This window comes from Giraffa tippelskirchi, chromosome 7, assembly GCF_054371585.1.
Source record: "Giraffa tippelskirchi isolate mGirTip1 chromosome 7, T2T-mGirTip1v1.2.pri, whole genome shotgun sequence".
NCBI classification, from domain to species: Eukaryota; Metazoa; Chordata; class Mammalia; order Artiodactyla; family Giraffidae; genus Giraffa; species Giraffa tippelskirchi.
In genome coordinates, this window is record NC_137281.1 from 44,367,401 (window position 1) to 44,391,111 (window position 23,711).

Sequence of the window (23,711 nt, forward strand, 5' to 3'; positions counted from 1 at the left end):
GACATGGAAGAAACCTAGGTGTCTGCTGACAGATGAATGGATAAAGAAACTGTGGTACACATATGCAATGAAATTTACCCAGCCATAAAAAGGAATGAATGCGAGTTAGTTGAACTGAGGTGTATGAACCTAGGGCCTGTTTTACAGCGTGAAGTCAGTCAGAAAGAGAAAAGCAAATACTGCATATTAGTGCATATATTTGGAAGCTAGAAAAATGGTACTGATAAACCTATTTGCAGGGCAGGAATAGAGATGCAGATGTAGAGAACGTAGTTGTGGACACAGCAGGGGAAGAAGAGGGTGGGATGGGTTGGGAGAGTAGCATTGATGTACATACACTACCATGTGTAAAATAGATAGCTAGTGGGAAATTGCTATATAAAACAGGGAACCCAGCCCTGTGCTCTGTGATGACCTAGAGGGGTGGAATGGGGGTGGGGTGGGAGAGAGGCTCAAGAAGGAGGGGACATATATATACTTACAGCTGATTCATGTTGTTGTATGGCAGAAACCCACACAACACTGTAAAGCAATTATCCTTCAATTCAAAAAAAACGATGCTCCCTCCAATCCAGCAGTAATGAGCCATCCTCCACACCCTCTTACCATCTGTATGAATGCTCCAAGGACAGTTGACAGATGCTGGGTGAGGTTGGGAGAGGACTTCGCTAACAGAACAAGCAAAGTGTGTTACTCTGTATGGGAGTGGAGCCCTGACACTAGCCTCATTAGCAAATATCTCTGAACAACTGGTGACAACCATTGATGCAAATGCCTTTTCTTCCAAACACGTTTTAGGTCATAGACTAAAATTCTGTGTCCCTGTCTATTCCCTAGGAACCAGGCCTTATTAAGAAAAGAACTAGTTGTAGCCGAAAGTTCCTCAAAATGACAAATTAACTAAGCTTTTTATGAAATGTGGCCTTGGAGATGAGAAGGAACTGGGTTATTCCCAGTGAGTCTGCTCCACTGATGTTGTCTTGCAAAGAGTCCTGTATGGAGTGACCAGGAAGGAAAAAGGTACCTATTAGAGAAGAAAAGAATTTGCAGAGATCAAACTGGGGCTGACCTGATGTTTTATGGGGGAACGGTCCTGCTGCTGAGACTAGAAACACGAGTGAATATGTTTCAGGTTTTTATCACCATCATCACCATCATCATCAATGACATTATCATCTTCATCCTTAGACAGTGTTTATTAAGTCTGCAGGATTAGGTACCTTGTGATGATAACCAAATAAACTTGGGGTAATTAATTATGAAATTTGGATCCTCATCTGGTCTCAATTCAATCAGTCAAATAATCATTGACTATTTTCTGAGTATCTGTGATGTGCTGAACCATTAGTTTTTGATCCTGTCTGCACAGTAGAATCACCTGGAAAGCTTTACAATAAAACCTGAGGTCAGTTAAATTCGAATCTCTGGTCATGGGACCTGGTGTTTATATTTTTTTTGCAAAGCTCTGTTGAAGACTCTAAAGTAAAGCCAACATTGAGAAGAATTATAATAAGAAATGTGTTTGGAATCATGGCCAGATTAAAAGAAAAAAAACAATCCTGGCCTCTAAATATTTGATACTTACTGCCTAGTTAGGGAAATAAGATATAGTTAAAAAAATAATGTACGTGTTAGCAAATGAACTAAGACAAGACTCAAAAGATGTTTCAAAGTAGAGAGAGAGAGAGAGAACTTTCCATATGAGAGGAAAGAAAAAATAAAGTTCAGGAGGTGTGGAGATGAGAATAAGTTCAAGTGTTCAGGAGGACTTTGCAGGAGAATTGGAGCTTGAGAAGGGATTTAGGAGAATTAGATAACAGATGTATCATTCCAAGTTGAAGCGGTCTCAATAGTTCTAGAAAAGCAGATTAAACTTGTTATTTCCTGAAAGTAGTCTTTAGATCAAGAATATATTAAATGGTGGGTCGGAAAGAAGATTAAAAATGTAGGTCATGGGCTGGATTGAAATGTCCTTGTGTTGTTGTTCAGTCACCAAGTTGTGTCTTTGTGACCCCATGGACTGCAGCACTCCAGGCCTCCCTGTCTCCCACCATCTTCTGGAGTCTGCCCAAGTTCATGTCCATTGAATCGGTGATGCCATCCAACCATCTCATCCTCTCTTACTCTCTTCTCCTTCTGCCTTCAATCTTTCCCAGCATCAAAGTCTTCGCCAGTGAGTTGGCTCTTCCCATCAGGTGGCCAAAGTATTGGCACTTCAGCTTTAGCATCAGTCCTTCCAATGAGTATTCAGGATCAATTTCCTTTAGGATTTATCTCCTTGCTGTCCAAGGGACTCTCAGGAGCCTTCCGCAGTTCAAAAGCATCATTTCTTCAGCACTCTGTCTTCTTTTATGGTCCAACTCTCATGTCCGTACATGACTACTAGAAAGACCACAGCCTTGATTATATTATACAACAGATTTCTAGAACTTAATCATTGTGTTTAACTGAAACTTTCTACCCTTTGAACATAGTTAACAATACTGTATTGTACACTTAAAGTTTTTAAATTTGTTAAGAGGGTAGTTGTTTGTTGTTGTTGCTGTATTCAGTCATGTCTGATTCTTTGGGACCCCACAGACTATAGCCCACCAGGTTCCTCTGTCGATGGGATTTCCTAGGCAAGAATACTGGAGTGGGTTGCCATTTCCTTCTCCAGGGGATCTTCAAGACCCAGGGATCAAGCCCACATCTCCTGCCATGCAGGCAGATTCTTTACCACTGAGCCACAGGGTAAGAGGGTAAACCTCACATTAAATATTTTTACCTCAGACATACAAAAGGACACAAGAGAACTTTTGGAGGTGACAGGTATGTCTGCTACCTTGATTGTGGTGATGGTTTCATGTGTGTATGCTTATGTCCAAACTTATCAAGTTGTGTACAATAAATGTATATGATTATGTGTAAAATTGTACACAATAATTGTGTATAATTTTTTGTATACAATTTATATCTTAATGAAGCTATTAAAAGAAAACAAAAAGAAAGAAAAGAAAAGGAACTTGGCTTCAAGCTAAGGTGCTTGGTTTTTATTCGGAGCAGAGGAGTCTCAAGAAGTAGAGACTTTTATTTTTGTTCTTTTAGGTTTGGCTTTATGATGTAATGAAATGTAGTGTACACTGGAGTGGAATGGAAAGAGGGAGTATTTAGAAGACTGTGTTTCCTCAGGAATAAAAACTTGGGCCAAGATAAAGGCTGTGTAGAGAGAAGAAGACAGAGAGATGCCTAGAAGAGTCAGCGGGCCTTAATGACCAAAGGGATATGAGTTACTGACTTGCGTGACTGACTGAATGGTGTGTGCTCTTAACCAAACAAGAAGGTACCAAGCCTGACATAGTAGAGTTGAAGGCAGGCAGCAAGGATTGGGCCTGAAGTTAAATTGTGACTCAGACACTTACTAATCAAGTGAGCTTAGACTCTTTGAGATTTAGTTACCTCATCTGATAGTGGGGCTTATACTATCTGCCTTGCATGTTAGTTGGGAAGACTACAAATGATTATATATTGCCTTGCACTGAGTGATAGCTCATTTGGTGCTATTGTTTTTAGTAGGGTTATGAAACATAGGAGAAAATGTTTGGACGGGTGAGGCTATATAATGAGTTGAATTTTAGATGTTATATTTGCAAGATTTCTCAGTAGGAACATTCAGTAGGCAGTAGATAATATGAATCTAGTGGTAAAGTTGGGGCCTGAAATAAAGATAGGAAGGTCATCTACGTAAAGGTGACAGCAGAACCTCATGGACATAGATAAGATTGCCCAGAGAAAGTACGTAGAATAAAGAGAAAGAGTGTTCAAGAATGAGTTTGGGTTTTGTGTCAATCAAGACTCTGGTTCCAAAAGACAGAACCCCAATTCAATTGGATTAAGGAAAAAATGGAGAAGGGAGGAATGTTTATTGACTCCAGTAACCAAAGGTGCAAGGGAAGGTACAATATGGCCTCACTCACGGCTGCATGGTTGACCTGGGTGCTCAGAGATCATGTGAAGATTCTTCCTCTGCCTTCCTTCCAGATAGCTTCTTTCTCATGCACGTTCTCCTGTATTGTGACAAAGATGACCCTGAGGATTTACTCTATTTGCTTAGAAATCCCAACAGAAAAGGAGTATATCTTTCTCATCACTCACAGAAAAAGGACCAAGATTACTTCTCATCAGTTCACTGGCTCTGGACCCATTCCTGAGACAATCACTATGACTTTATCTGAGCCTGGGTCACATGACCACCCCTAGCCCCGAGGAGTGGACTCAGACCTATCCAAACATGAAATGAAATAAGAGCAGCGTGTATTTCCAAAGAAAAATTGGAGGTGCTGTTAATCCACTAAAACTGAAGTCCATAGGTCAAATCCCTCCTTCCTGCGACCCATTTTGTAAGTAAAGTTTTATTAGAACTCAGCCATGTGTGTTTATGCATTGCCTATGGCTGCTTTTGAACTATAAAAACAGAGCGGAAAAGTTGGTCAACCCTTGCATGAGAATCTAAGTCCCAGGGACTTTGGTCTGTTATATTCACTGTTGCATCCTCAGGGTTGGAAGAGTGCCTGACAGATGGTGTAGGCATTTAATGAACATGACAGAATAAATGGATGAAAGGGAAGAGGTGACTGGCTTTGTACAAAGAGTGGATGCCCACCACCAAACCCCAGAGAGCATCAACAAGACAGCATCACCAGGGGTGACTTGAGGAGCATGAGGTGATGTCTCAGGTGATGTCTCAGGAGCTCCATGCGGACAGCAGCTCAGAGAGGCAAGTGAACTGCAGGAAGGGCTGGGAGGAGATTCTTGGGTCTGCACAGGGAGAGGGTGCTCAACATGGTACTGTTGCTGTTGTTTGGTGGCTAGATCATGTCTGACTCTTTGGGACCCTATGGACTGTAACCTGCCAGGTTCCTCTGTCCACGGGATTTCCCAGGCAAGAATACTGGAGTAGGTTGCCTTTTCCTTCTCCAGGGGATCTTGCCAACCCAGGAACTGAACCCACATCTCCTGCTTTGCAGGCAGATTCTTTACGGCTGAGCCACCAGGGAAGCCCACTCCACATGGTGCCCTTCCCGAAAGCTGCTTTAGTGAGGCAGCCAGCTGAAGGTGGATGGACAGCTGGAAACAGTTCATGTGTGTCATATTTTGAGATTTGGGAGGAGCTTAGAAATGTTCAGTAACCCCAAGTCACCCACAGAAAGCTGAGAGCAGGCCTTGCAAGAAGGAGGCTCAGGTTCTTAAACTGCCTGGATCCCTTGGGAAGGTTTCCTTCTCTCCTGGTCTTGGTTTAGAAGTTAATCCCTGAATGCCCAGCTTTCCTGCTCTGACATCCATCCTCCAAACAACCGAGAAGCAAGCCATACCAAGTCCAAGATCACACAGGGCTGGAAGGATCTGCCATCCACTTACTGTCTAACTCATATTTCTCTCCAAGATCCAGAGCTCCAGGCTTTTCCTCATGTGTTAAACATCTTCTGAGACTTTGAAATAAGCCCTGGAGGAACTGCCCTGTGTGCACTGTTTTAATTTCAAGCAGAAAGTTATAAGGGCTGTTTATTCTTATCTTTTTTTTTTTTTGAGTTTAATTCAAAGACCCCTCCTGCTAACTTCATTGGAGTATACTAACTGATGTCAAAATCACCCAACTCAGTTTCAGCTGCATCTGAATCCATTTAAACTTCAGGGTCCATTAAAGGCAGGATCAAGAGTTCCATTCCCCCAAGTATCAGTTCCCTCCCAGAAGAATTCTCCTCATGCTGGGCTCTCTGTGCAGAGTCTGAAGTGAGCTAAATTTAATGAAGGAAGCATTCAGTAGAGCCTCAGCCCCCAGTAGGTATCCACAGATCCATTTCTCCTCCTTTCCCAGCCCCTCCAAAATGGGCCTGGGAGCAGCCTAGTATTTCCACAGCCTCTGATTCCAGGAAGGGGGGATTGTGAAGGGATTAACTACTTAAATTCCCTTAAGAAAAAGTAGTCTTTGCATCAATTCATCACCTGAGTTAGGGATCCAAAGACTCCCCTGGGATGCTGTTTGAATAAGCATCTGCGTTTAGGTTTTCTTTAAGAAAAGTTGTTTAAACTGTCATCCAAGGTAGAAGTTTGAGGTTTTACGAAGTCATTTCCTGGGAAGAGAGAAGCATTCTGTTGCTTAATGAGGGGCTCTCTCTCTCTCTCAGGGGTGCTGTTGTTCTTTCTCACCTTGGCTGCTGGCAGCTGCCTGTGGGGGCATGAGGATAAAAGCAGACAATGTGAGCCCCTGGGTGAGGCCTGCCCCGCCCAACCCCCACTCTTCAACAGCAGATTCTGCCGGACAAAGGCCAAGCCAGAGCCAAGCCCCAGTTTCCCAGGCCACACTGGACCAGTGAACACTGGGTTTTGCTAAGACACCTTCCCTCCTCACTGATCTCCAGCTCTGCACCCACTCTACCCACAAGGCTCCTTGATCTGGGTGCCCCCACCCCACACGGAGTCAGTGTGAGTGAACATTTATTTGTGTGCATTTGCATGCATTGAAAAACCAAAAGGTTAACCTCTGTCCGCAAGAAATAAAAAGTAGATCGATGAAGGTGAGCAGGGAGGGTGTGGTTGGAACTGTCTGGATGCCTGGGATCCTGTGCAATCCACTAGGGGCCGCTGTGGGCAGGGAGTAGACAGAACGGAGCGCTGTTTACTCAGAGGGAGAAAGCAGAAAGACAAAGCCGGGGTTATTTCAGCTTGTGAATATTCTTGTGATTTCCGAGGATCTGGGTGCTTGCCCTCTGCCCCCATTTAGCAAGTACGTGGGTCCTTTCCTACACCGTGGCCCTGCCGGGGCAGTCCCATCTGAAGGTCTCCTCTGGCTGATCAGGGGCTTGTGTTGACAGGAGCAGGCTGCTGTGGCTGACACGGGCTGGGCTGGGCTCCCGGCTTCATCGGCATCACAGGACTTAGGGAGGAAGAGCTTCTCCGAGGGGGCTGAGCAGAGCTGGACTCTCAGTGACAAACCTCGAGTAATAAACATGGAAGAGGGCAAACTAGATTAGGGAGGCAAGGTATCTTTTCCCCAGATCCTGTAGTTCCCTATCAGGCTGAGGCCAAGATAAGGATCTACTGGTGCTTCAGTGTTATCCAGGGCAGCCTTTATTAAGCACCTACTACGTGCAAGATACTTTACTCTAGTTTAACAATATTTACATAAACTCTATTCAGAAGAGCCATGTTAGAAATTTGGAGGGAGGGGTGGGGGAGAAGTAAGAGGGTTTTGAAAACAGAGCTCACAGGAGCAAGGAAAGTAAGAAAAGCCTGTAAACTGCACCTACTTATTTACCAGGAAATAGACACTGGATGGGAGAAACAGTAAGTTAAAGAGTAACATGCACTGCTTTCTTTATTTCCTGTGGTTTTGGAAATGATTCCCTGCTGAAGAGAGATTTCCTCCACATGGTAAAAAAGCATGGTGGCATTGTCATTGCTGTTGTTATTATTATTGTCCTTCTTACCTGGAATATTTTTTGCCAGTGTGAGCAATTGTCCATTGCTATCGTTGCTTATTAATCTAGCCCTTTACAATTCGAAAAAAAAAAAGACAAACCCACTCCTCCCCTGTTGACAATAGATCTGAAATCAGCAGTGTCGATAGCAAGGTGTTTGTGCAACAGCATTTTGGTCTGGGCTCTGGCACTCTATGGATTGGCATTTCAGGCTCCAGTACAGGGTCTGTAATTTTGGTGAGGGTAGAATCTGGGCAGGACTTCTGCATTTGCTATCTGCAGCCACCCCTGGGAGCAGACAGCCCGAGGAGGAAATAATCTGGGGCCAGCCTCGCTCGATTCTCATTGTGCAATCAGGCAGCCCTGATCTGGGCACCCTCTGGTGTCTGTCGTGGCCCCCCAGAGACACTGGGAGGTTTCTGGATATAGTCAAAGTTGGAACCTGTGTGGAGGGACAGGAGAGCAGTCTGAGAACTGTTAACTCACCCCTGACACTAACGCATTGTCAGGAAGCTTCTTGTTTTATCTGTATCCTTCAGTGCCCTCTAAACATAGTGCAATGTGCATTAGGGAAAAATGTGTGAATAAGCCTGGTCCATTGTCTGGCATGTAACTGGTGCACAGCGATGTGATTCTTCCTCCTCTTCTTCCTTTCCTTTCAACTTGCTACCCCTACTCCAAAAGGAGGCTGTCAATTCAGTGATCTCTGCTGAGAAAGGAATGGCCAGGGGTTTAGGAATGGCCGATGTGCTCAGCTCAAGGGCCTGGAGGGCAATTTCCTGGGCTCTCCAGGGCCAAGTGGAGGAACAGCATTAGGGTGAAAATCTGGATCAAAAGCTAGTACCCAGAGAAACAGACTCAATGGAGACACTGTGGGAGTATAAGAGACCCCGTTTTGCTGAGAGTAACAGCAAAGGGCCTTAACTGTCTCATGCGTTCTGCATGAGTTACATATTTTCTGCTTGTAAAGCATTTGACAGGTTTTAAATGCATCAAACCAAGCAGAGTGGTTGTGAAGTGTGGTACACTTATGCTGAGTATTTTAGAATCATAGCCACCAGGAATGCTTTTCTCCTGGTGTGAAAACACAAAGACAAATACCTCCTCCATCCTTTGATCACAGTTCCCAGCATAGAGATCTCTGGATTTACATAAATATGAAGATGCATTTGTATGTCTGGAAATCACACCATACCAGATTTCTCAACTTTGTCTTTTTTTGTAGAAGGTTCAGCACTCAGGGACTCTTAGAGAAGGAAGTGATCTAAAGTGATGATTAACGCTAAAGTCGCTGAGGAGTTTCACCTATATCCTTCCTGCCCAAGCGGTGGTCCACAATTAGCAGCAGCATCTGGAAGCTTGTTGACAATGAGGAATCGCAGCTCCACCCCAGACCTAATGAGTCAGGATCTGCATTTTAGAGAAAGCTCCAGGTGATTCTGGAGCATGCTGAAATTTGAGGAGCACTGTTCTTCAACTCTGACAGATGCCACCCACTTCCCCCAAAGTCAGACAGCTCTTCGAAACTTTTTACTTATTAGTATCATCGGGCTTTCTGAAGCAGCATGCAGTACGTCATCCCCTTCTTTTCCAAGTAAAGCAATTAAATCACTCACCCAGCAAATATTTATGGTGAGCCCACTCTGTGCTAAGTGTTTGCAGGGTAGGAAAGATGTGTATGTGAAGGTAACAGGTCTTCTTCCCATGGCTTTTTCTTCTCCAGACTCCCTGTGTCTTCAAACAACATGGCTCTCAGACCCCTTTCCCATTCTTCTTCAGTTCATCCAAGTTGTCAAAGTAATTCTTTCCAAAGAATTATCCCTCTTAAAAATTGGCACTTAACCAAGACCATATTTTTTTTTCTTTTTAAATCATATGATCCAGTAATCTTGATTTGGGGTATTCATGGACTAACCACTTGTTAAGATGAAATGAAGATGACACATGGTAGTTTCTATCTTACTAATTCAATAGAATATTCTGTATTTGGGCTCATGCATGCATGCTAAGTCGCTCCTGTTGTGTCTGTCTCTTTGTGACCCTATGGGCTACAGCCCGCCAGGCTCCTCTGTCCATGGGATTCTCCAGGCAAAAATACTGCAGTAGGTTGCCATTTCCTCCTCTAGGGGATCTTCCCAACCCAGGGATCCAGTCCAAGTCTCTCATGTCTCCTGCATTGGCAGGCAGGTTCTTTACCTCTAGCGCCAACTGGGAGGCCCGTATTTAGGCTTAGAGAAGTATATTACCACAATTGGAAGCAGATACAAAATGTGAATATTTCCAAAAAAGTTTATTTACCCAAAAGAACTGAAATCAGGATCTTGAAGAGGTACTATCACTGTAATGTTCAATACAGCATTATTCACAACAGCCAGGATGTGGAAGCAGCTTAAATATCCATTAGTGGGTGAATGGATAAAGAAAATGTAGTATATACAATAACAGAATCTTACTCAATCTTAGAAAGAAGGGAAGTTCTACAACACTCAAAGACATGGATGAACCTGGAGCACATCACATGAGTGAAATAAACTAGTCTCGGTCAAATACTGCATGATACAACTTACACGAAGTATTTAAATAGTCAAATTCATAGAATCAAAGAGTGAAATGGCAGTTTTCAAGGGCTGGTGAAAGGGAGAACTGGGCAGTTACAAATCGAAAGGCATAAAATTTCAGTTAAGCAAGGTGAATAAGTTATAGAAATCTGTGTACAACATTGTACCTATCATTAACAAAACTTAAAAATTTAAGAGGGTAGACCTCATGTTCAGTGTTCTTATCACAATACAATTATATTTAAAAAATCATGCATTTCCAATGTAGCCTGAAGAAAGAGAAATTTAGAGGGACTTATACTTTTGTGGTCTGGACAGAATTGTCAGGGAGTCCTGTGGGGGAGGGGGTAAATCCTTTCACTTCTTTGGGCATCTTCATCTAAAATCAGGCCATTGGCACAGATGCGTTTAGATAAGAGTAGTGCTAATAAGAAAGGCACTGAATTGTATTTAGGCATTAATTGCTTTAACACATGGCTTTTAAAAAGTCTTTAAAAATAAATTGTTTTAGAGTTAAAAGAATTCAGGGGAATGTGGAGTGACTCAATGCATACGGGGTTTCTCTTTGGCCTTGATGAAAATATTCTAAAATTGATTGTGGTGATAGCTGCACAACTCGGCAAACACATTAAAACCATTGAATTGTACATGTTTAAATGGGTGAACTGTGTGGTATTTGAATTATATCTCAGTAAAGCTGTTAATTAAAAATAATTTTTTTTTTTTTTAATAAAATGAGGCCATTGGGACATATCACCAGTTCCCTGCAAGTTCTATCTTATTATTCTGCGCTCTGACTGGAAGGAAAAAGACTCCCCGCCACCACATGGCATCGCTGGGGCACCTGCTTCTTTTCCACCCCACCCTCCAGTCCCAGGCATGTTCCTAGGCCCTGGAGATGGAGCAGAGCACAGAGCCTCAGCCTTCATGGAGCTTCCTTTCTAAGAAGGAACAGCAGAACAGAGGAGCCAGTGACGAGGCACTGGTCTAGCGGCTCTCCAGCCCACACTCTGCAACTCAGACGGCAGAGGTTAGAGAGAAGGATTTGCTGCTATAGCTGTAGGCCCATCAGTTATTCCTTATCTCTGTTTTGTCAGCAGCCCTGTTAAGAATGAGGGAATGAATAAAGCAAAAGAAAAGCTTTTTGTTTGGGGCTAAGCCCGCTCTTTTGTTCAACACTGACTCCCACAAGGAAGCAACTACATCGCTTTTCCTGGGCAGCAAGAGGAGGAAAAGCACTTGGTGCTTCCATAGCACCAAGTAAGCAGCATTTTCCACCCCAAGGGCAGCAAGAAAGAGCCTGAAGGAAGCGGGCTCCGGGGTATGATTTACAGAGGCTCTTATGCCCATCCATTCCCCAAGTGAGTGCTCTGGAAACGCAGGTCTGCTATAAAATGGAAAATGTATGTTCAGGGGCCGCCAAGGGGGTGGATGCCGCCCCAGCGCAGATTCAGAGATGAGCGCTCCCGATGACTCACTGACATTTCCTGGGCAAGCTCTCTCAAGTATCTCTGCTGCAAACAGCAGTTAGAATCCAGAAAAGCCTTTGCACAGGCTGCCTGCCATTCTGCTGGTGCAGGGAACCAGTTGTAGCAGGAAATGACACTTTGAAAAGGCTTTGTGATGGAGAGGCACTTCAGAGACGTTCCTTACAACGCCTGTGTACAGGCAACCCCGGCTTAATGCAGCCTTTGGTCCCAGAGTCCCCTTTGAGACAGGAACTCCTCTGGTTGGCCAGGAATCCACCATCGTGGAGGCTCCAGGAGCTTCTCACTATGACTCAGTGATGCTGCTGACCATCCACCAAACTCCGGACCTGCTTATGTGTAGCTGCATGGCCCAAGGAGGGCCTGCTCCCGTCCCAGTTTCTTGGTTGTTCCATGATGGCCCCAGTGACCAAGGAGGGGGCTGTAGTTTTAGAAAGATTTTTCATCCTGCCAGCACTTCGTATTGGTTAGGGTTCTGGGCTGCCTGCAACAGCGAGCAACTTTGACCTCTTTGTACAAATGGAGATTTATGGAAGGATATAACAGGCAGGAGCTGCTCCATCTGCCATGGCCACAGCGAATGACCTCTGACCATTAACCTTTTTCTTTTCAGCATTTTTCAAGATTCAAGGTCTGGGGAGAGAACATGTGCTCTCATTATCCTGGGGTGGGATTGACCCACCCCATCAGTTTTTGTAGCCAAAGGTACACTTTCGGAATGTTTTTTCACCAAGACCATCACCAGTGGAGAGGGACAGAAGATGATTCCGCAATAGGAAAGTGGTGGGCCATCAGGGAAGGGACTATGGTGGGTAGTCAAAGCTGATGGATGTCCACTAGGTAGCTGGCCCAGCCTCCATCTTACAAAAGGCAATGAAAAAAATTATAATGCAAAGTCTTTTCTTTTTACTATCTTTTGAATATACTGGAGGCAGCACATAGGGACCTTGACCTGTATTAGCATGCAGGGCCCTCGTCCCAGCCCCGCATCTCCAGGCTTGGCATCCTTGCGATAAAATGGGAAGAGTTCTGTCAACTTTGCAGGGTGGCTATGAATGAGGAGATGAGTGTGAATATTCTCGAAGAGCAGAGCTCATCCTGTAATTGAGAGGTATTCAGCTTGCTGTGAATGGGCCAGCTGTGCCTGATCACCAGCTTTTCATTCCCTCCTATTCTCACTCCCCTTTCATTTGCCTTTGCTCTGATTTAGTTTCACTCTGCTTTTGCCTCAGAGGGTTCAGCTCTCAGGTGGCAGAACTCCTCCATTGTTCCCTGGCAGGCTTGCCTCCTTCTGGGATTTTGTGGGGGCTTCTGCCCTCCCCTTGGATTCCATGTGCAGCTGGTCGGAGAGCTGGAATAAGTGTAGGGGGTCACCCTTTGATGAGGGGCCCCTCCTTGGCACCTGCAGAGGACCAGGGTGTCTTCCCCTCACCTAGGCTGAAGCGGAATCTGATCATTCCACCCCCTGCCGCTCTTGCACATTTTCCTCGGCCTCCTCTTCCCTCAGTTCGTTCTTTTTCTAAGCATGACGATGTTGGGACCACAGAGACCCAACAGACTGAGTGCCAAGCTGCCTGCATCTCTGTCTGAGGCTCTGAATGTAACACAGTTTTCTAATCTATTCTACTCCGAGAAGGTGTCATTTGGCTATAACAGTAGCAGACCCAGATTTTCATTGGAAACAACCGTGGAAAAACAATATTGAGTCCTCTTGAAAAGGACATCCAACAGCACAGTAAAGAAGCGTTGGGGAAAGGGCAGGTTCTGAGCAACAGAGTCACCTCAGTATAAATCAAGACAAAATAAATTGGGAATCACAATTATAGACCAGCCTGTGAATGTCATAAACCTTAAAAATTTTTGTTAACAACTAACAAAAGAAGGGAGGGTAATGCTGATTTTCATATCTTCCACAGAATGGAGTAAATAAATATTATTTAAAATTGATATATAAAGTTAAAAATGACAAACATTTTCATATTTTAATTATTATTATTATCTTAATCTAGGAAGGCTTTTTTAAGGAATTAATACCTCTAGTGGTACTATAATTTTTACTTCAAATTTGTAAATTCTTTTCATTTAATGTCATTTTTCCTACTAAATTTAAGTAAAATTAAATTAAGTTTAAAACACAGCATGTATAGTATCATCCACTTCACAGAAATATAGTTTACATGATTTATGTGGCTTCCAATTCATATATATGTAAAAGAGAAAGAAGTATTTGGAATAATATTTTTATAACTTAAAAAATAGTCACACTATTTTACTGGTATCTATTTCTAGGGGTTAGATTTGGGATAAGTCTTTAACTTCATTCTGTATAGATTTGGCATTGCCTAAATTCTTTATAATGAACACAAACTGTTAAAAACAAAACAGCCCTGTATAATAATTACTCTCAAAAAAAAAGCATCTTGAGGAAAAGAACCCTGGGTTAATTGGAAAATCCACTGTAGAGATGAATAATTTAAAGGGGATTCTTAGGATAATATATGTGATTTTTCATGTTTACCTGGACTATTTGAATATGTCTATAAATCCTGGTGATTTATAACTTAAGATACGTGCTTTTTAAGCATAAAGACTTCTGCCAATTAAACAAACAAACAAACAGAATCTGCTTTGCAACGTAAGGAATACAAGTTCAATCCCTGGTTGGGGAACTAAGATCCCACATGCTGGGGCAACTAAGTTTGTGATGCAGCTACTCAGCCCGTATATTCTAGAGCCTGTGTGCCACAACTAAGACCCAAAGCAGCTAAATGAAGAAATAAATATTTTAAAAGAAATTCTAAAAAGACTTCCAATTGAGAAATTTCTCTGTATGTTAATAGCAATGGTGCTGTTGAAGCATGACACTGTGCTTTCTTTATCCATGTGGGGGGCAGAGCTGGTGACAAGGTCGGGTCAAGGGTGAGGAATGAGCTCTTGTGTTATTGAATGCAGTCCTACCAGAGTGAAGCAAAAAGTGAATATACAACAGAGTTATGATGTGAAGGAAGAGCTGAAAGACTCCTGTCAATGACAGCAAGCTTAGCCTTTAGGACCTAAAGCCCTGTTTTACGTTTCTGCCACCTTCAGTTTGGGCTTGATTATCATGACAGCCCCATGCTTTTAGACTCTCTCTTCTTCGAGTTATTTTTTGGTGGGTGGCATCTTTTCTGCTCTCAATTCAGGGAGAGTGAACTGAGAGCAAGTGAGTTGGTGGGAGAGGGCTAGCCTGGAAAAACAGGGAGCTGCAGGCTGCTCTTCCAGTCCCCAGCACCTATTGAGGAAACGCCCTCGGCAAAGTTGATCACATAGTGCCCTCTGTAAAAGTGGGTGGGTTTATTTTTCAATTGATCTGGGCAAACTACATTTCTCTAAATTTACGCCAGTCTTCTGACCCAAGCCCAGACATTGCTGCCACCCAAAGCACTGATGTTTAACGAGGGCCTTCCAAATTTATGCCCCAAAACAAGAAATAAATGACTAAAGTCTATTTCTACTGAAACTATGGGAAATCTTTGAAGTTGCTTGCCATAAAGAAATAAGGGAGTATATGCATTTTTGTTTAAACATGGAGAAATATGTGGCATTATTTTTTGTGCATTTTAATATAAATATAACATATAAAATATAATGAAATATAATATATATTAAATACACAGTATGATACAATAGTTATATAAATGCATCTAAAAAGTTCCGCAAATCTCATCACAATGGTGGCCTTCAGGGAGAGGGGAGGGGACCAAGGATGGCCATAGGGAGGAAAGAGACCTGAACAAACAGACACGTGTAACATTCTCTCCTATTCCCCCTTTCTTCTTTTTTTTCCTTTTTAAAGAAATAGGAACATACTTTACTTCCACAACTGAAAATTACTTTTAAGAATTTAGGAATAATACTCTTCAAAATCACTACAGAGTGTGACTACAGTCATGAAATTAGAAGGCGCTTGCTCCTTGGAAGAAAAGCTATGACAAACCTAGATAGTGTATCCAAAAGCAGACATCACTTTGCCCATAAAGGTCCGTACAGTTGAAGCTATGGTTTTTCCAGCAGTCATGTACACATGTGAAAGTTGGGCCATAAAAAAGGCTGGGCACGATGGAAGAATTGATGCTTTTGAACTGTGGTGTTGGAGAAGATTCTTGTGAGTTCCCTGGACTGCAAGATCAAACCAGTCAATCCTAAAGGAAATCAACCCTGAATATTCACTGAAAGGACTAATGCTGAAGCTGAAGCTCCAATACTTTGGTCACCTGATGCGAAGAGCCAGCTCATTGGAAAAGACCCTAATGCTGGAAAAGATTGAAGGCAGGAGGAAAATGGGGTGACAGAGGATGAGATGGTTGGATGGCATCACCTATTCAATGGACATGAGTTTGAGCAAGCTCCAGGAGATGGAGAAGGACAGGGAAGCCTGGCATGCTGCAGTTCATGGGGTCACAAAGAGTTGGACACTACTGATCAACTGAACAACAACAAACAACTACTCTCCAGGAAGTTGTTATAAACTTAACTATTGCTTAGTCAAAGTGCTCTGTTGTTTTAAAAACTGATATCTGTCGTTTAATTTTTTCTTTTTTTAATGGGTGGGACTATGTTCCTTCTTGCTAGTTTGGTGTATACCTACAGTTGATTCATACTGATGTATGGCAGAAACCAACACAATATTGTAAGCAATTATCCTCCAATTAAAAATAAATAAATTGAAAAAAACTGATATCTGCATGGTACCTATGTTTGTTTTATTTTTGCATGGTACCTATGTTTTTTGATACAGTTGATTCCATAACATCAGTGGGATGAATTAAAATATAAAAAGACATTTGTTATCTGGCGTTTATATATGAATAAATATTATTTGCAACTGGGAAGAGCCATGAACTTGTTCGTGAATGGAACACACAGTAGTCACTCAACAAAATGCTTGTTAAATGGCTAGTTGGCTGGCTGGCTGGCTGGATGAGTGGACGGATGACTGGCTGGATGAATAAATGACTAATGTTGTGTGAAAGATAATCATTTGCTAGATTCAAGATGACCTTGAGCACAGTTTATAAATTTGAAACAAAAACTGTGGTTAAAACACATTCTCATTTACTTTGGTTAAGAGCTGAATTTGATAAAGACAGTGTTTCTTAACCTAAAAAAATCAGCAAAATGAATGGTTGGACAAGATGATCTAAATCTAATAGTAAAGCTGAAGCTGAGACTTCTGGTGCGCAACTAGGGAGCAGTAAACTGTTTCTCCTCTCTCTGTGAAATGAGAGGAAAACATACAAATGAACACCAAGAGCATTTAGAAATGTAGCAGGGTGATTACACAAGTTACAAGAGAGGACAACAGTGCCCAGAGGTGCTGCAAAGCAGTCAGGAAAACCGAATCCACTGCACAAATATGGGTTTTATTCCAAAAGGGACAACAGAAAGAGACAGACAATCACTGGCAGCCAAGTTTCTTCTCCACCACGAATACGGTAATGGAACCAATAATCCCATCAAAGGAAGCAAGAGATGCATCCTCTCACAGGCACTCAGGGAAGGTGCTTGACCAGAGTGATGTCATGTCTTTTCCTAAATGATCACCTTTTTCCCCACCACAGGGTCACTGCCCTCTCCTCCCCATATTTTTGCAGCTCCAAGAAGCGGAAAATATGAAGACTGAAAGTGTAGCATGAAACTTTCATCTTGTTTCCACTATCAGCCCACTCTGTCCCAGCCCATCAGGGCAAACACAATCTTTTCTCTAAGCTCTAGAAGGCTTTTGGCAGGCATCTTGCCAGAAAACATCTCCTGGTTTATGCAGCAAAGAATCTCCTAGACAACAGTTTGAAAAGCTCGGTGTTATATGATGCCCTGGGGTCCATGGTTCTCCAGGAGCTTCTAAGTATCATCACAAAGGGAACACCAAAGCAGAGAGTGACTTGGAAATTAGTGGGAATGAGAGGGAAGTGGTTTTGCCTATTTACACAACCATCTATAAAGAGGGCAGACTGAGGCTCTGGGTGGAAAGAAGAAAGGAGAGAGAAATAAAGTCTCCCTCCCTCCCATCTTCCCCCCTCCTCACTGGCTGGCAGTGACTGACTTTGGAAGTGCCATATACGAATCTCTACTTAAAACACACGCTGTCAAACTTGTTTTTCTGTGCCTTGAAAAATTCTGTCAAATGCCATAAGCCATTCTGTCAAGAAAACTCTTGTTTTTCACTGCCAGATCCTTTGCCTTGCCTCTTTCTTCTTCAGAGCATTAACCTTCTTCATGGGCTGTTGGCCAAATATGATGGAGGAGATGGATGCTCTCCTTGGTCATCCCGATGATTGAATGGACTATTTGGTGATACATTAAACTGCTTGCTTCAAACTCTAATGCCTATAGGAGCCAGCCAGGCCACATAAATGAGCAAGCAGAACTGATGGCAGCTTTGACAAAGTGGACTGTCCCCTTTCCACCTGAAGACCTGGTCCTCAGCTCCAGCTGACTGTTGACCTGCAAGTCTACTGTTGCCAGATCTACTGATCTGTTCCATCCACTTCAGGAACCATAATAAAACTCAGAGAAACATAAAGGTTAAGACAAACTGTTTTTCCTGAAGCTGTTCAGCTTGCAGTAATTTTTCCACTGGCAAGGCTGTGCTTTCTCCATCTTTCAGGGAATTGTTTTGTTTTTCTCCAATTCTGTACTCTTTTTTAAATAACATAAAAACACTTTTTGTTATTTAAAAAAATTTTTTAAAAAATAACATAAAAATGTTATTTACCAGAAGCTACTTTCTCTCTCCCTCTGCAATAACCTCTCCAAGGATGGGCACCTAACCCAGCCTAAATGACCCTGGTACCTCAGCCTAGTGGCTGAGGCCGCAGTGATTGGTCCAGGTCATGGGCATGGGGCCCAACTTGGTCAATCAGTATCCCTTCCTGTTTCTTCTTCTCTCTCTCTCTTTCTCTTTTTTAAACAATTGGAGATTTGGGGCAAGAGCCTTCTTTTCATTGTGAAGCTAGGAGAGTGGCAGTTAAGAAAAAAAGATTCCAGCCTTGCAAAAGAAGCCAGCTTGAAGGAACACCTGGAGATCAAATTCTCAGTCTCCATTGTCTCAGAAAGCCGCTCCCTTCCTGTTCATTTCAAGGACGGGTTTTGTGAGGAAACAAACCCTCCTTTTTGCCTAGCTAATTTGAGTTGAGCTTCTGTCACTTGTCACTCAAAAAACTCTGATGGGTATGTGGACTCTGGCACTAGAGTTCCATTCAGTCTCATCTGACACTTGCTAGCTGTGTGGCCTTGAGAAAGTTTATTAACCTCTTTGCCTCAGTTTCCTCATCTGTAAAATGGGAACATGGGGTGATTGGAAAGATAAAAATAATCAGTACCCATAACATGTCAGTACCATCATAGTCAGTACCCAGAACATGTGTTGTCATTGAAGTATGATCAAGTGGCAAAAAACTCCAGAGGGAAGAACCCAATCTGTCTTCAATAGGAACCAAGCTGTAGTTCTCCAAGAATAATTTGAAAGCTGAAAAGTGATTCTTCTTCTAAGCAGCTTCTCACTCTTTAAAGAATGGTAGCTACATAAGAAAGACATTTCTCTTTTCCTTTCCCAAAGAGAAGGAAAAAAGAACTGTATGAAATCAAATCCATGTTACATCGAGAAATTAGAAGACAAACTAGACAGGAATTCTAGAACAAGGTGGAATTTATTACTTTTCTGGGAGGGATGGAAAGTTGAAGAGGGAGTAGAGTCGTAAGACATTTAAACACCCACCACAAAGAGAAGTTACTAATGGGTGAGTGTAGGTATAATTTAATGCTTGCTTTTATGAGAGAACCCAGGAAATGACAGGCCTGTAATTTTGACTTCAGTTGTAGAGGGGATGAAGATTCTGTTCAGGATTAGCGCAGCAGAGTGCTGTGAAAGTTATTACTTAATTAGGAGCTGTGAGCACAGACTCAAACAAGGGAAGAGCTCTCATTTTGCAGGCAGTATGTTCGCTGGATCCTGAAGAAATGAAGAGACAGCAGAGAAGTGAGCTACCAACTTCTCCAAGACAGCCTATCTGAAATGCAGCCCGGAGTGAGAACCTGGGGTCATGAGTCCAAGGAAACCTCCCTGTGAACTGCTTTTACCCCCGAGAGCCCTTGATGCCAGTCTCCTCAGAAATGGTGTCATGTGAAGCATAAGAAGGGGAAGAACAAGTTGAGTGTCAATTTCTGTGTTTCAAACACCAGACTGAGGAAGGAAGAAGTTAAAAGGATGTTGAAGGGGTTGCAGTTTTGATCAGAGAATCAGCTTTGTGGAAGTCTAATGATAAAACATCAGGTAGAAGCTATGGAGTCAGGGCACAGCATGTCCCTTCTTGGAGATTTTCAGGAAACGATGTGATAGCTACCTGCAGACAGTGCCAGAAGAAGGAGCGGGACAGGTCCTTTTTTTTTCTGTTAATTTTTACTGGAGTTGAGTTGCTTTGCAATGTTGTGTTAGTTTCTGCTGTACAGCAAAGTGAATCAGCTATTTATATACATATATCCCCTCTTTTGTTGGATTTCCTTCCTATTTATGGTCTCACAGAGCATTGAGTAGAGTTCCCTGAGTTGTAACCTAGGTTCTTAATAGTTGAGGGTGATTTCACAGCTATTTTGCTCACCTTCACTTCCTCCACAACACCATGAGTAACACTGACATTTACAGAATGTTGTGGAAAGTTTCAACACTAAATCTCTTTTAAAGACAAATGAAGATTTCATGAGTTCATGATGCCTGGGAAGCCCTCTCTGTTGAAATGGTTGGAGAAGGTGGGTTAAATGACTAAGGAAACTCATGGTGATATTTGAAATCACTATTTTTCCAAGGGTAGACAGCAACCTTAAAAAATGGAGGATCAGAAAAAGGGTGGCTGATCAGTCCCAACATTTAGTTTACTCTAATTTGAACAGGTTAAAAAAGGAAGTAAATCAGAGACTGACTTGAAGAATCCATGTACATCCACAGGGCATCCCAAGTTCAGTCTAATCAACTGCAAGGCAACATGGTCTGGTTACAAATCCCAGCGACACATGACCAAAAGTATTTCTAGGTTGTCTCAGAGAGGATACCAATCTCAATTCAGACAGTATTATGTCTCACACTTTGTCAACTTAATCTCCAAGTTATACCCCCAGGAGGTGACCAGGTACAGAGAAGAAAGCTTATCTGAACCAAATGACACAGATTCTTGTCCCACCTCTGGTTCTCATTCTGGTGACCTTAGGCAAGTCATTTTTCCTGCCTAAGCCAGTTTTCCATACTATAAATTTGAGGCAATGAAGGAACAGGTCAGACTTCTCTCAGGACCATCACTGGTCCTTCACGGCCTAAAAAACAGAGTCTAAAATCCACATCTAGTCTCCAATTTTTTTTTCCTCCCTATCTTTTCAGACCTCTGTACTGCCTCTGGCAAAGGCTGAATGCTTCATCCCCTCCAGAATGTTCCTGAACATTATCACACCATTTTTCTCTTTCTGAAAAGCCCTTCAGCTCCCTCTCTGCTGCTGGAACACTCTCGTTTTTCAAAATCTATGCCATCATTCCTGGCCCCAAGAGGATTTATCCATCAGGCCCCATAGGGCATTCACGAGCCTGTGACAAGGTTTGAGACCCACAGTGGGGGTTCCTCTCAGAAAGAAAGCATGAGTTCCAAAATAGGAAACCTGCAAAATTCAAATATTTTCAAGATAAATGCTGATAAAAATATTAAATTTAACATGAGAACTGGGTGCATTTTAGTATGATTACCATATCTTGGGCAGGAACTTCAAAGGAAAAAGTGTGTGGGCCTTACAGATGTCTCACGGGGAAGACCCCTGCTGAGTCTCATGCATGGAGGGCTCTCCCCCTCCTTCTTGCTTTGCTAGCACTTTGTGGATACATCTATCCCACCACTAACCTCACTCTACTTTGTAGCAAGTGACCTGTGTCCACTGCTGTCTCCTGTTCTTGAGGACAGGAGTCCTGTCTCCAGTGAGGCATCCCAATTAGCAGCCATAGGCCAACAGTTTTCAAATTAGAACATTTCACCAAATGCCCGAGTTCATGGCTTCTTCTAAAAATTTAGATGATCTGGCCACACCTCTTCCTCTCATATTTGCATGAAGTGGTAGAGCTGAGAAGGCAAGGATGTGTGGTCTCTCATTTGCTGAGTGCCCTGTGCCCACCTGGGCCATTTATGTCATCAGCCTGGCAGCTGCAAGCCCTGAATCTGGGGCTCTCCTTTCTTACTTTTTTGTATTACTCCTCTTCCTTCTCTTTGTATCCAGGACAACGTCTAGCAAGGTATGTGTTTATTAAGCAAATACTTATTTATTAAGCAAATGCTTTTCACAAGCCTTGGAGCTTAACATCCCCAAAATTCACTACTAAAATCAGACTTTGAGTTGCACAAAACAAACTTTATCCATTTACTAATGACATGATACTCTTTTCCCTTTTCCAGCTGGTTGAGGGAGGGAAACTAATAATAAGCTATGCAGAGTGTAATTGGATCATTTTACTGAAAATGATCACAGCAGTAGCAAATTATATCTGTATGATAGATCTCCAGCATTACTGAATTTTTGGTCAAATTTGTACGCAAATTATTGTCTTAACTCCAAAATGATGCATCCAAGGATTTGTTAACGCAAGAGTGTCAGATGCAATGGAAGTGCATAATGAAACATGAACCAAAAGCAAGATGAATGCCGACTATCTAGTGTTTCTATTTTTCTTTTATCAAATAAAATTAGTCTTCTTCCATCAGTTGATAAAAACACTCTTGATGACATGAGAAATTCAGCTGAAAGGAATACTGTAGAAGCCTAAGCACTGCTGATAAGGGATTTGAAATCATCATTTCAGAAAACTGAATTATTTTTTTTTTAAGTTTCCTATTTGCTTCTGAGATTCAAGCTACAGAGGTCAGATTTGAGGACATGTAGAAAACTATGCTATTCCATGGCCTCAACTCTGGAATTTAAGGTGATATTTTCAGTGACCGTTTGACCTGAACCACACATACACTGCAGTACTGACGTGGCTGGCTTGTTTTACCACAGGGAGCAAATCATCTTCCCAACCAGACTCTAAGCTCCTTGAGGGTAGGCACTGTCTCTTTCCACTTGGTCTCTCTTTACTTTCCTACTGCAGTGCCCTGTGCATAACGTATGCACATATCTATGATTACTTGGCTAACAAACACACCCAACCCATTTGCCTTTATACACAGCAAACCTTCACAGAAAGCTCTTAGAAAAGGAACAAGCTCTAAAATCTGGAAAGGGCCTGGAAAAGTGAGTAGATTTATGAGGGGAGTCTTTGTCATTAATAATTCATGCAAGGAGAAAACTACTATTGGAGAACAGTGCTCTCTTCCAATGCTATGGTAAGTTTCTATGTTATTGCAGTGGAAATGTCACCACCTAGGTAATGGAAAATGAAATTTATATATTGGTCAATTACATCAAATCAGATGTAGTTCAGTTTCAGAGATGGGGTTTAACCTGTGAAATATTGAAATCTAGGAAATAATGAAGCAGAATGTAATAGAAATCTCTTGTAGGATTATTTTACAAATCAGGAATACACCCACTGTTATCCTTGAAGCATGATGTGTATTCCTTGGCCAAATAGTCATTGACACCAAAAGTCATATGGCTCAGATCAATGAAGGGACACAATAGATTAGATTATCCTCAAGCAAACAAAATTTCCTCCCACCCATCTCATCCAGTCTCCATGGGAGAAGTGAATTTCCCTGCCCTGACTTTGAGCTGGGCCACATGACTTGCTTTGACCTATTAGACGTTAGCAGATGGGTATATAAACCAAGGCTTAAAGTGTGCTAGACGACTGCTATTACCCACTCTTGCTTCTGCCCTTGACTTGAGAAGAACATTCCTTGAATAGTCATTGCCCCTTCAGTCTGTGCCTTGAGAAGAGATCTGTGAACCAAAAATGCCCTCAGAGATCTGCACACATGTCAGTGAGTGTCCATTTGGGGGTAATCTGTAACACAGCAGTAACTGACAGATACAGGGGCCCTACCTGCCCAAGGCCTCTTTTATGTGTATATACAGAAAACTTGAAGATTCACAGCATCTCAGAGGGCGGAGGGGCACGAGGAACTGGGAAATACTGTTTTTGAGGATTCATAACACCAGTGGTTGAATGGAGAAAGAGGTAGCTGTGATGTCGATTCTAGAAT

At 42.5% G+C, this 23,711-nt stretch overlaps 1 long non-coding RNA gene across 1 annotated transcript; it reads right to left on the reverse strand.

The window, feature by feature from the left end:
* Positions 1–3,883: 3,883 nt before the first annotated feature.
* Positions 3,884–23,691, reverse strand: LOC145514975 (uncharacterized). Its single transcript, XR_014060612.1, has 5 exons — positions 23,552–23,691; positions 6,519–6,972; positions 5,983–6,129; positions 5,398–5,505; positions 3,884–4,046 (listed from the first exon to the last, which is right to left on the reverse strand). It is a non-coding gene; the product is annotated as an uncharacterized LOC145514975 (long non-coding RNA).
* Positions 23,692–23,711: the final 20 nt, after the last annotated feature.